The sequence below is a fragment of the Phoxinus phoxinus genome, assembly GCF_949152265.1.
Source record: "Phoxinus phoxinus genome assembly, chromosome: 17".
In the NCBI taxonomy this organism is placed as follows: domain Eukaryota; kingdom Metazoa; phylum Chordata; class Actinopteri; order Cypriniformes; family Leuciscidae; genus Phoxinus; species Phoxinus phoxinus.
Genome location: NC_136892.1, coordinates 31,063,893 through 31,076,414, shown reverse-complemented (window position 1 = coordinate 31,076,414; position 12,522 = coordinate 31,063,893). Strand labels below are relative to the sequence as shown.

At 37.8% G+C, this 12,522-nt stretch overlaps 1 protein-coding gene and 1 long non-coding RNA gene across 2 annotated transcripts in view; one reads left to right on the top strand and one right to left on the bottom strand.

Moving 5' to 3' along the window:
• LOC306984759 (uncharacterized protein) overlaps window positions 1–12,522 on the bottom strand; it is a 218,689-nt gene that overhangs the window by 96,008 nt on the left and 110,159 nt on the right. The gene's annotated exons all lie outside the window — the stretch shown is intronic.
• On the top strand, window positions 2,951–5,731 carry LOC306984942. Its single transcript, XR_013794693.1, has 3 exons — window positions 2,951–3,114; window positions 4,342–4,469; window positions 4,706–5,731. It is a non-coding gene; the product is annotated as an uncharacterized lncRNA (long non-coding RNA).

Genomic DNA, 12,522 nt, shown 5'->3' with positions numbered 1-12,522 from the left:
CTTGTGCCTTAATGTAAAAAAGACCGTATCAATGTTTTTTAGTAAACCTAAAACAACCGTGGCCGCAGTGAAAGTTTGCTTGGGGGGACAAGAATTGATTAATGTTGAGGAATTTAAGTATTTGGGAGTGCTAATAGACTCGAAATTATCTTTTAAAAAACACGTTAAAAAAGTAGTGAAAATTGTAAATGTTAATATACGGAACTTTAGACATATTCGTACATCATTAACGGATACGGCAGCGATTACATTCCTGCACTCTATGATACTGGCTCATATTGAGTACTGTATCACAAGTTGGTCCTATACGAGTCATGCTGCTATTGGGCCAATTGAAGTATGCTACAAAAGAGCATTGAAAATATTAGATAAGAAACCTTCGTCATATCACCATTGTCAAATTTTAGATAAATATAAGCTTTTAAATTTTGCTAATTTCAAATTATTTAAATCAGCCTGTCTAATCTACAAGGTTATAGGCTACATGGTCTGGCGCCTCCACCATTGAGTGATTTTATTAAACAAAAGTCTAGCAGTGCTGCCGGGTCTCGAGTGACTAGATCCACTATGAGAGGTGATTGTGACTTGGCATTTAGGCGGACCGCCTTTTCACAGAACGTCCTGTCATATCAGGGAGTGAGTTTCTGGAATAGTATTCCACTGTTAATGAGGGAAAGCACAAGTCTTCCTACCTTTAGGAGTAATTTAAAAGTGTGGCTGAGGGACACACAAACATGTAATCATGTTTAGTTAATTATTATATATCAAACGTAAAACAGAGTAAATGCATTACAAGGGGGATACAATTATCAGTGTAATACGGGTTGTGCTATAAGAGTCAGTATAACATGGGTTGTGCAATAGGGGTTAGTGCAATGCGGGTCAATGCAATATAGAATGGTGTAATATGGGTCAGTGCAATATTAGGTCAGTCAGGGCATGTGCAAAATTGTGGTTTGTGCAATACAGTCGATGATTTTCTTTTTTCTATATGTCTTTTGTTGTCCACTCTTGTTGTTATTGTTTGTTTTAACATGATGTGATCACTGTTCTTGTCGTTGTCTCTCTGTACATAGTTTGTATATAGTGTATTTGTATGTATGTATTCATTTGTGTGTAACACCAACCTGCCAGGGGGTCTGCAGATGGAAATTAGCCTAAGGCTATAATCTGACATATTTACATTTGTGAAAATGTTCATTAATATGTATTGTCCCTTTTTGTTTTGTTTTTCAAAATAAAATAAATAATAATAATAACACCAATATGTTCACTTTACTCGGTTTTAGTGACTATCTGACAGGGGTAGCTATGTTACCCGCAGTGCTAAAAACTCGCTCTGATGCTGTGCTTGTAGCACAAATACACATGTATTTACGTGGCAATTTTGCTAAGAGCGGATAGCGTGTGTCTCCCCACCATGCTAGTGGATTAGCCGTAGAGTCAATTGGTTCTTCCTGGAGATAGCGGGTTAACTGATCGGTAAAGGGGCAGATATTTCAGACCTCCGTTTATTAGGGAGATCTCCAAGATTTCTCAAAGCCGCACCCGTCTAGAAAGGATGTAGCAAAGATATTTAATGCTAATGCATGAGGCATAGGCATAGTTTCATTCATTTACGATGAGATGCGCTCTAGTTCACAACGCAATGCAAGTGAACGCGGCGCGCCGGCGCCTCCATGTCACGGTTATTATATTGTCTGCTATATTATTAAATACATGCAATTGGTTGATGAAACATTTATTAAAATTAAGGTACAATTTGTACAAAACGAAATTCGCTTTAAGGAAAGGCTTACAAAGCAAAATTTATATGAAGTGGTAAAAATCATTTCTGACGATTTACAAAACAAAACTTCATTAAGTGGTAAAAACCATGTCTCCCGATGTATTGCACATATTATGATCCTATCTAAAAAAAAAATTTTTTTTAGTTTTTTTTTTAATGTTTGTAAAAGATATTTTAATAACACGGTTTTGGCGGTTATAGAGTTCTAATGACGGTGTTTAACTATAACCGTCGGTCTCACGGTTATATACTAACCGTCACACCCCTAGTGGCTGCATATGCTAAAGAAGCTGTAAGTTACGTCTCTACCTATTATTTATCTGTTTTTGTCAGTCATTTTCGAAAGGTAGCTTTACATAAAATGTTATTATGTTGCAGTATGTTCTCTGTGTTTATGCGTGTGTCAATTCTCATGCTAGCTGTCATTGTTCAGCTGAAGTCAATTCAATGTTGCTTCAGTAACGTTACCGTTCAAAAACTGTGTAAAGATCATAAATTATGAAGTAACTGTTAGTTACTGTAACGTTAGTTCAATTTGGTCTTAAAGCGGCTCTGAAGAAAAGTAGTTCAGTTCTCATCTGATATTGCTAGTGCGATCAAATCAACAATATTGTTGAATGTGCCCCCAACTTAGCAAGCCAGAGGCAACAGTGGCAAGGAACCCAAACTCTATCAGGTGACAGAATTGAGAGAGAAAAAAACATTAGGAGAAACCAGTCTTATGTATTAAATATACAATTTATTATTTTGGGTTGTCATGCAACTTGGTACACAATCATTAAAATAATTATGATGATCATTGAATCGTGCATTTTAAAAAAACTGCCAGGAAGAATAAACATTAACAACATTTATTTATTATTTTTACTATCTTGAAACTGCAATCAAATAAGTCAATGGGTGCAATGCTCTCAGGCGATCTTTATACGAATAGACTGATACATTGGAATGAATAAAAAAATATTCTATGAAATATCTACAGGTGATTTTATAAAATATTTTTGAATTATCCACAAAATTAAAATTTCTTCTGTTTACAGTCTTGTGAATTAACTATAGTTAATTAAGCTGTTAAAAAAATAATTTTGTCTATTTATTTAATTTTTTAATCAAGTAATGATTCATTATTTTATTTTATTTTTAACCGCGAGCCAGCACAAAAATAAATTTTAAAAGCAGGTATAAGACTTGTTAGCACTGCCAGCTAGCTTTGTAAAGATATTACTAATCAGATGTTTCCTTCTGTTCTTTTACAGCAATGGACATTTTTGTTCAACAAAAACTTATCAACTGGAATCTTGAGTGCCTCATTGAAAAATTTGCTGGTAAATATTCTCTTTCATAATCATTATGATTAATCATTTTTCAGAGTTGCATCCAGTGCCAGCCCTAGCACTTAACCAAGTTTGCTACACCATTCACAATAAGATCAAAAACATGAATGGGCAATTAATTTACTTGTCCAAAGTACAAGCACATGGCATTTAAAGGGGTCATGAATTGCCTATTTTTATAATGTTCCCTGAGGTCCTTTTATAGTGTTAGTAAGCACAACATTGGAAAACTTAGCAGATATCTATATGTATTTTTATTCCAAGTGATCCTGTTGTACTATCACTCCCTTCACTTATGTGCCTGTGGGCACAAAGAGGCTATGATCTGTTTCTGTGAAGGCAATCTTGCACGGATGTTCTATTGCGTAATAAACAATCGGAAGTGGAAAATTAGTCATTTTTTTGGCAGCATACTATCAATAAAAGTTGTTTTATGTTTTTTTTATAGTACAATGACCTCTTGTATGACAAAAGATTGTATGAAAATTTTATTTCTCAGTTCATGACCCCTTTAAAAGTACTTGCCCCTTTCTTGGTTTAAGACAGTGGTTCTCAAATGTCCTGGGACCTCCCATCATTTTGGATGTCTCCCTCATCAGACAAACCCAATTTAAGTCTTGCAGTTTGTACTAATGAGCTGATGACTTAAATCAGGTGTGTTAGATGAGGGAGAGGTACAAAATGTGCAGTGATATGGGGTCCCCAGGGCCGGTTTGAGAAGCACTGCTTTAAGGGATAGTTCACCCGAAAGTGAAATTATGTCGTCATTTACTCATCCTCATGTTATTACATGACTTTCTTCTCCTGAACACAAAATAAGATATTTTGAAGAATGTTGGTAACAAAACAGTTAACCGTAGCCATTTACTTTTATAGTACTTTTTTCCTATTATGGAAGTCAGTGGCTACCGTTAACTGTCTGGTTACTGACATTCTTTAAAATATATTTTTGTGTTCTGCAGAAGAAAGAAACTTGTAGAGGTTTGGAACAACATAAGGGCGAGTAAATTTGACATGAGGGCAAGTAAATTTGTATTTTAAGGTGAAATATCCCTTTAATAACACTAAATGTTTTCAGATTACCAGAGTTCATATTTAACTGTTACATATTTAAGCTAATTTCAATCATTCTAAGTTGACCTTAGTTAGAAATGCACTTTGCTTAATTTAAAAACTGATGAACAAACAAGTTCTAATTTGCCATTTATCTCTTCTTAGATTCCAAAGGCATACAAGCACTTAAAATCTTGCCTGTCATTCTTCCCCCGCCTGTGTACAAGATTGGCCACAAAACCTTTCGGCCAACTATTCAAGAGGCAAGAACCTCATTCATTGATGTACAACCTGTAAGTAAAACAACAGAGCAGGCTCATTTCTTTACACCTGTTTGTAGGGCTGCACGATAAATCGTTTTAATCATGATCATGGTTATTGCTGCATGGATCTTACACGCATTTCATTTTCTCACAACTCTTTTAAGTTAATTTAAGATGTTATTTAACTAATTTAAGACTGCTCTTGAAAACCTAAGACACACTTTTAAAGAATTATCTGTGTCTGATATTGTCATTTCCTCATTTAGTCTGGAACCAACATGGTGCTTTACCTGGAAAGGCAGAGAGAAGCGAAACCGTTTCCCTTTGTCTTGGAGCTTGGAATGGCTGGACAGTTTTTTGTGGTGGTGAATGGGCAAGCTCTGGAACAGTTGACTCTCCTCAAGGCTGTGGATGTTTGTTTCAAGGCATTTTATTGCTTTGACATTCACTATCCGAAACAATGTGCCCCTGTTTGGGAATTTTTGCAGCAGGTAGTTTCTGGAATGCCTGGGACAGTAAATTCAAGCATTCGGTTTTTGCGGGCCTCCATTTTTGCTGCAGAGGACTAAATTATAGCCATTCATTTAATTAAGCAATATATGTACATTTTTCTTTCTTTTTTGTTTTGAATATTTTGAATCTTTAACTTAGTGTCAAAACACTGCCTGGTACACAAAATTCAAGTACCGTTTTCACGTGTGTCCATTTTTGCTGGACAGGACTAATTGATTGCTTATTTAAATGAATTGCAATGTATGTATTTATGTTTTTTTTTTTTATTGTATCTTTTTTGTGAAGAGAATCTTTAGCTAGGCTATTTTAAAGTTTATAAGTATAGAGTTTTTATGTTCTTATTTTATTTTGCTACGCAGGACTAAATTATTGCTTATTTAAATGAATTACAATGTATGTACTTAGATTTTTTATTTGTAATTTTTTGTGTGAAGAGAATCTTTAGCTATTGTATACAGTTTATACACAAAGGTCTTATGTGCCTCCCATTTTTGCTGCACAGGACTAATTGACTTATTTAAATGAATTGCAATGTACTTATGTTCTTTTTTTGTGAAGAGAATCTTTAGCTATTGGCTATTTTACAGTTTAGTTTTTATGTTTTTATTTTGCTACACAGGACTAAAATGATTGCAATGTACATTGTTTGTTTTGAATTTTGAGAATCTCACCATTTTATGATCTTTTAACATACCAACATTTTAGCACAAATGATTTTTGTGGGCCTCCGAGATGACTAATTGTTGATTAAACATGAATGTATTCATTATTATATTAATTTCCTGGAATAAACACTTTTATTGAATCATAATAAATAGTAGTGTTATTATTGTTATTATTAATATTATTATTATTTAGTAGTATTTTTATTATTATTATCTAAAATGAATAGCCTGTAACATGGGGTTGTTTGACCCAGCACTGATTAAAAAACAACCCAGCAAATGGGTTAATGTATAAAACCCAACCTGCTGGGTCAAAATAACCCAGCATGTGTTCTGTCCAATATTTACCCAGCGCTGGGTTGCCAAATAACCCAAATTGGGTTGTTTTTAACCCAGCATTTTTAGGTAGTTCTGTGTTATTGCTATGGTTATCACATCAGGTGAGGTAGAGTGGGACATCAGGTTTGTAAAATGTTGAGTGGGACATCAGGTAGAGTGGGACATCAGGTTTGTAAAATGTTTAGTGGGACATCAGGTAGAGTGGGACATCAGGTTGAGTGGGACATCAGGTAGAGTGGGACAGGTTGAGTGGGACATCAGGTTTGTAAAATGTTTAGTGGGACATCAGGTAGAGTGGGACATCAGGTAGAGTGGGACATCAGGTTGAGTGGGACATCAGGTAGAGTGGGACATCAGGTTGAGTGGGACATCAGGTAGAGTGGGACATCAGGTTTGTAAAATTCTGAATGTTGAGTGGGACATCAGGTAGAGTGGGACATCAGGTTGAGTGGGACATCAGGTTTGTAAAATTCTGAATGTTGAGTGGGACATCAGGTAGAGTGGGACATCAGGTTGAGTGGGACATCAGGTTGAGTGGGACATCAGGTAGAGTGGGACACCAGGTAGAGGGGGACATCAGGTAGAGTGGGACATCAGGTAGAGTGGGACATCAGGTAGAGTGGGACATCAGGTAGAGTGGGACATCAGGTTTGTAAAATGTTTAGTGGGACATCAGGTAGAGTGGGACATCAGGTTGAGTGGGACATCAGGTTGAGTGGGACATCAGGTTTGTAAAATGTTTAGTGGGACATCAGGTAGAGTGGGACATCAGGTAGAGTGGGACATCAGGTTGAGTGGGACATCAGGTTGAGTGGGACATCAGGTTTGTAAAATTCTGAATGTTGAGTGGGACATCAGGTAGAGTGGGACATCAGGTTGAGTGGGACATCAGGTTTGTAAAATTCTGAATGTTGAGTGGGACATCAGGTAGAGTGGGACATCAGGTTGAGTGGGACATCAGGTTGAGTGGGACATCAGGTAGAGTGGGACACCAGGTAGAGGGGGACATCAGGTAGAGTGGGACATCAGGTAGAGTGGGACATCAGGTAGAGTGGGACATCAGGTAGAGGGGGACATCAGGTTTGTAAAATGTTTAGTGGGACATCAGGTAGAGTGGGACATCAGGTAGAGTGGGACATCAGGTAGAGTGGGACATCAGGTAGAGTGTGACATCAGGTAGAGTGGGACATCAGGTAGAGTGTGACATCAGGTAGAGTGGGACATCAGGTAGAGTGGGACATCAGGTAGAGTGGGACATCAGGTAGAGTGGGACATCAGGTAGAGTGTGACATCAGGTAGAGTGGGACATCAGGTAGAGTGGGACATCAGGTAGAGTGGGACATCAGGTAGAGTGGGACATCAGGTTTGTAAAATGTTTAGTGGGACATCAGGTAGAGTGGGACATCAGGTTGAGTGGGACATCAGGTTGAGTGGGACATCAGGTTTGTAAAATGTTTAGTGGGACATCAGGTAGAGTGGGACATCAGGTAGAGTGGGACATCAGGTAGAGTGGGACATCAGGTTGAGTGGGACATCAGGTTGAGTGGGACATCAGGTTTGTAAAATTCTGAATGTTGAGTGGGACATCAGGTAGAGTGGGACATCAGGTTGAGTGGGACATCAGGTTTGTAAAATTCTGAATGTTGAGTGGGACATCAGGTAGAGTGGGACATCAGGTTGAGTGGGACATCAGGTTGAGTGGGACATCAGGTAGAGTGGGACACCAGGTAGAGGGGGACATCAGGTAGAGTGGGACATCAGGTAGAGTGGGACATCAGGTAGAGTGGGACATCAGGTAGAGGGGGACATCAGGTTTGTAAAATGTTTAGTGGGACATCAGGTAGAGTGGGACATCAGGTAGAGTGGGACATCAGGTAGAGTGGGACATCAGGTAGAGTGTGACATCAGGTAGAGTGGGACATCAGGTAGAGTGTGACATCAGGTAGAGTGGGACATCAGGTAGAGTGGGACATCAGGTAGAGTGGGACATCAGGTAGAGTGGGACATCAGGTAGAGTGGGACATCAGGTAGAGTGTGACATCAGGTAGAGTGGGACATCAGGTAGAGTGGGACATCAGGTAGAGTGGGACATCAGGTAGAGTGGGACATCAGGTAGAGTGGGACATCAGGTAGAGTGTGACATCAGGTAGAGTGTGACATCAGGTTTGTAAAATGTTTAGTGGGACATCAGGTAGAGTGGGACATCAGGTAGAGTGGGACATCAGGTAGAGTGGGACATCAGGTAGAGTGGGACATCAGGTAGAGTGGGACATCAGGTAGAGTGGTATCATGAGTCCTGCAGAGAGCTCAACGGACTTATGGATGACGATGACTTCATCTGTCTTGGATGTGTTCACTGAAGTTGTTAAAAGGTGGTAAAAGGATGTAGGCTTAATTAAAATTCCATTCATTGAATGTAGAGTGAAGTTTACATTGTTACAATGTTTGCATTAGTTCCAGAAATGCATTTTTTTAAATCCTTCCAAGTATTAATTAATTGAAGGTCTCCGTTGTTGTGTTTTGCGCTTCATAATGCGCCACACATTTTCAATGCATGTACTGTATTCTGGTTTTATTTACGTTTTACACAACGTCTCAACTTCATTCGAATTGGGGTTGTATTTCTCATTTTCATTTTAACCATAAAATAGTATCCCACTTTCCCTAACAAAGTGTCCCACTCAACCTGATTGCTTCCAGTTTGCTGAAGAGGGTGTCAGATGGTGTTTAAAGATGAACAGTTTGTTGATAAATACAAAAATTGGGAAAATGTCACCATAGTGGCCTTCATTACAATCTATTTAAACAAAACACATACAATTTGAATACATTCTAACTGATTTAGGTTGTTTAAAATGCAATTTACCAAAAAGTGTCCCACTTTACCTGACTTCACCAAGGAGCACTAATAAAGTCTTTTGAATTAGAAAAAAAGGTATTTTTTCCATGCAATTATTATGAATGAGAACTCAAGACGACAAGCTTCAAAAAGGACACAAAGGCTCTACACTTTTACAGTGAGTCCTTTTTGAAGCTTGTCATTGTTTAGTTCTCATTCATAATCATTGCATGGAAAAAAGAGCATGAAGGCATAGTCTTGTTCCACAGGAGAACATCGTCATGTGGGTTTGAAACAACTTGAGGGTGAATTTTAATTTAATGTAATGCTGCTCATTCGCACTAGATGGAGCTCTTAGATCTTATAACATTAATTTAAATGGCTCGATCACCCAACAACAACAACAAAAGAAGATTCTCTCTCCATTTAGTCCCTTTGACATGTTGTTCCAAACCTGTATGCCTTATTTATTTGTAATAATTTTATTATTTAACCTCCTGATTGACAGAGTCATTTGATTGACGTTTTTATCACATGTCTCGTCATGAAACATAATGAGCATATCACATCAATTGCTTTTAAATTGTAATGATTGTAAGACATGCAGAAGACCTAAACAAATAAAAACTATGAAGACTATTTCATTCCAGTTATATAAATTTCAACAAAACAACTCTTACTGAAACCTTTAGTCAGTCCATCATCTGCAGGATCAAGCTTTGTGACTTTACTGTGAAATACAGGCAAGATCATCACTGTAAATACTGAGAATAGCAGTTTTAGCTTTCCTTCTTAGTCCTCAGTTTTTCAAATGTAAATTCATGCCCCTGTTACACGCAATGTTGTCACAATTTCCTGGTTAAATAAACATTACACAAAGACCAAATTCAATTATATTTTGTATTTTTACACTATGTTCTACAGTAAAACCAAGTTGAAATCTCATCAAGTTTGTGTTTTTACACATTTTTAAATTTATTCCAAAATAATAACTAAAGGCAGTAACAATTGTATGAATATGTATGATGTGAACTGATGTTCAGCTGTTCTATTTTAATAGTCAACTTATTTTCATCCGTCATTAAGATTGTACACACACTGGTCACAGACACGAAGATGAATCTTTAATCTCCCCAAGCGGATTGATCAATAAAAACCCCTTCAGTCATGTTTGATTTTGATGTGACATAAAGTGTTGATATCTTGGGTAGTTTACTTACTTTTTAAGTATTCTTCCTATTACGTAACACCATCATTGTCTTAATTCAGGGCCAATTCAAGAACGCGCATAAAAACAAGAGGCGGGATTTATCACACGAACCAATCATAACCAATCATATCGAGATGGAGGCATTGTTTCCTCTCACGTGTCTTTTCAGTTTTTTACAGTCGCTAGGACACATTTCTCAATGCTTAGGTCACTTTTTCAAAACTCTTCACACAGTGAGCACAACAGAAGTATGTGGGCTAAACTGTGGATCATTTATCATTGCTTTGGCACAAAATGCATTCAGTGACTACATCTTTTAAATTACATTAATTATTTTCTCACTTCGACACAACAACCGCCACAACTCTGTGTACCTACAGGCCAATTTACACATGCTTACACACTGATCTCAAAACTGTTCAACTTAAGTTCAAAACAATAACATAATACAAAACTGTATACGACAGCATTTTGCCACATTTCTACAGTAATATTGTAATGAAATATATTTAGAATCTAACAATTAAATGGTATAAAACCAATTGGACCAACCACGGCTGATTCCTATTGTGTCTGTATCGGTGGATGGTGTGTAGACAAATTTTTGTACTTTGGAATTAGGCTACTCAGTGCAAAAAAAAAAAATATATATTTATAATATATAAAGTATTGAAGCATCATGTCTGATTCATTCTAGTAACATATATTGCAGTGAATTATAAACAGAGAGGTGTCCTTGTTTTATAATGCTCCTGTTGTTAGTGTTTTTTAGGTCATTGTTTTGTGGGTGATAAAGTGTGTTTGTTGGCTGTCAACCTTTGCTAGTGTTCTGGAAGAATGTGTTGAATTAAGATGTATGAAGTGATTTGGTAGTTTTAGTGCATTTTGAATGTGAAATGAAATGAAAGCTTTAGCGTAAGTTCTGCTGGGAAGACTCAATTGTTGCGTCACTCATTATCTTCTCATCTATCCAATCACGGTTAATACTAGAAGTATAAAAGACCCGTACTTACACTTGTCTGAGTTCGCAGATGCTGACGCTTCACTCCCCTCCATCCACCCCACCACCACCAAGATAATGTCTCCCCTCCATCAACGAGATGGGTTCCTCTGTCCATCCTCCCTATCACCATAGGATTTCCCCTTCAACCTCCCCACCACCACCAGGATGGTCCCTTCCAATACCGCACTGGGGGTCGGCTGCGCCCCCGCCATCTTCAGGCGGGAAATGCTGAATCCGTACCCTCGGATTGCGAGTTACGGACGGGGCCTACGCCAAAGAACTTATTGCATGTGGCTTGCTGGGCTGTTAATAAATGCATAATTATCGAGTATCTATTCTCCGAGTCTTTCTGGTAGAACTGCTGTGCCGAGCTGAAAGTTGGTTAGGAGAACTGTGCGAAGAGTTTTGAAAAAGTGGCCCAAGTATTGAGCAATGTGTCCTAGCGACTGTAAAAAAATGTAATTTAGAAACAAGGGTTTACAGATCACAATGCTTGCGGGAGAAGCCTCGTGGATCACAGATGAACAACATCCAGGATCAACACTGTTACCGCAGGGTAAAATTAAATTAATTTACATTTAACCAGTTTAATATGGAGAGGCAATGAAATGTAGACCTTCGTTTATGTGTTTTTAACACTGTACATGACGTGAGAACAGTTAGCTATTTAAGTTTGTACATTTTCATGGAACTTACTTTAATTGTAACTTAATGAGAGGGTAAGGTTGGAAATAATACAAGATTATTTCAAAGGAACAAAGACATTTGCTTTTCACTCAGACATTTTCAGCACAGCAGTACTGAGAGTGATGTACCTGTAGGCCAGAGGTGTTGGATAATGGGGAAGTTGTGATCATCTGATTGGTCAGTTTTGAATATCTCACACCTGGGGGTTAGTGACATGGTCGGGGGGAAAATGACAAAAGAGGATTGTAACGGTTGTTCTGGCTCTTTTCTTTGGGATGTGCTGGTGGAGCTGGGTCCCTTCTTAGGGACACTCTTCCTTTAAGCCCTCTTTTCTTTGGATGCTGAGCTGGTCTTGAGACAGAGGCTCTGCCTTTGTCTCTCTCTTTCTCTTTCTCTTTCTCTTTCTCTCTCTTTCTCTTTCTCTCTCTTTCTCTTTCTCTTTCTCTTTCTCTTTCTCTCTCTCTCTTTCTCTTTCTCTTTCTCTCTCTTTCTCTTTCTCTTTCTCTTTCTCTCTCTTTCTCTCTCTCTCTTTCTCTTTCTCTTTCCTCTCTCTCTTTCTCTTTCTCTCTCTCTCTCTCTCTCTCTCTCTCTCTCTCTCTCTCTTTCTCTTTCTCTCTCTCAGGTAACATTTTACATTTATGCTGGGTACAAATGGTTTAAATTATCATTACATTATATCCATGTTGTAACCATTTTAAGTGTAAACATAACCTTATTGCACATTGAACCTTTTTAATTCATGGAGTCAGATTAAAACGAGATAATTGCATATGAGAAAATGTGTCTTATTTAACCAAATTACTTTGAGACGCTGGAAAGACTTGAAC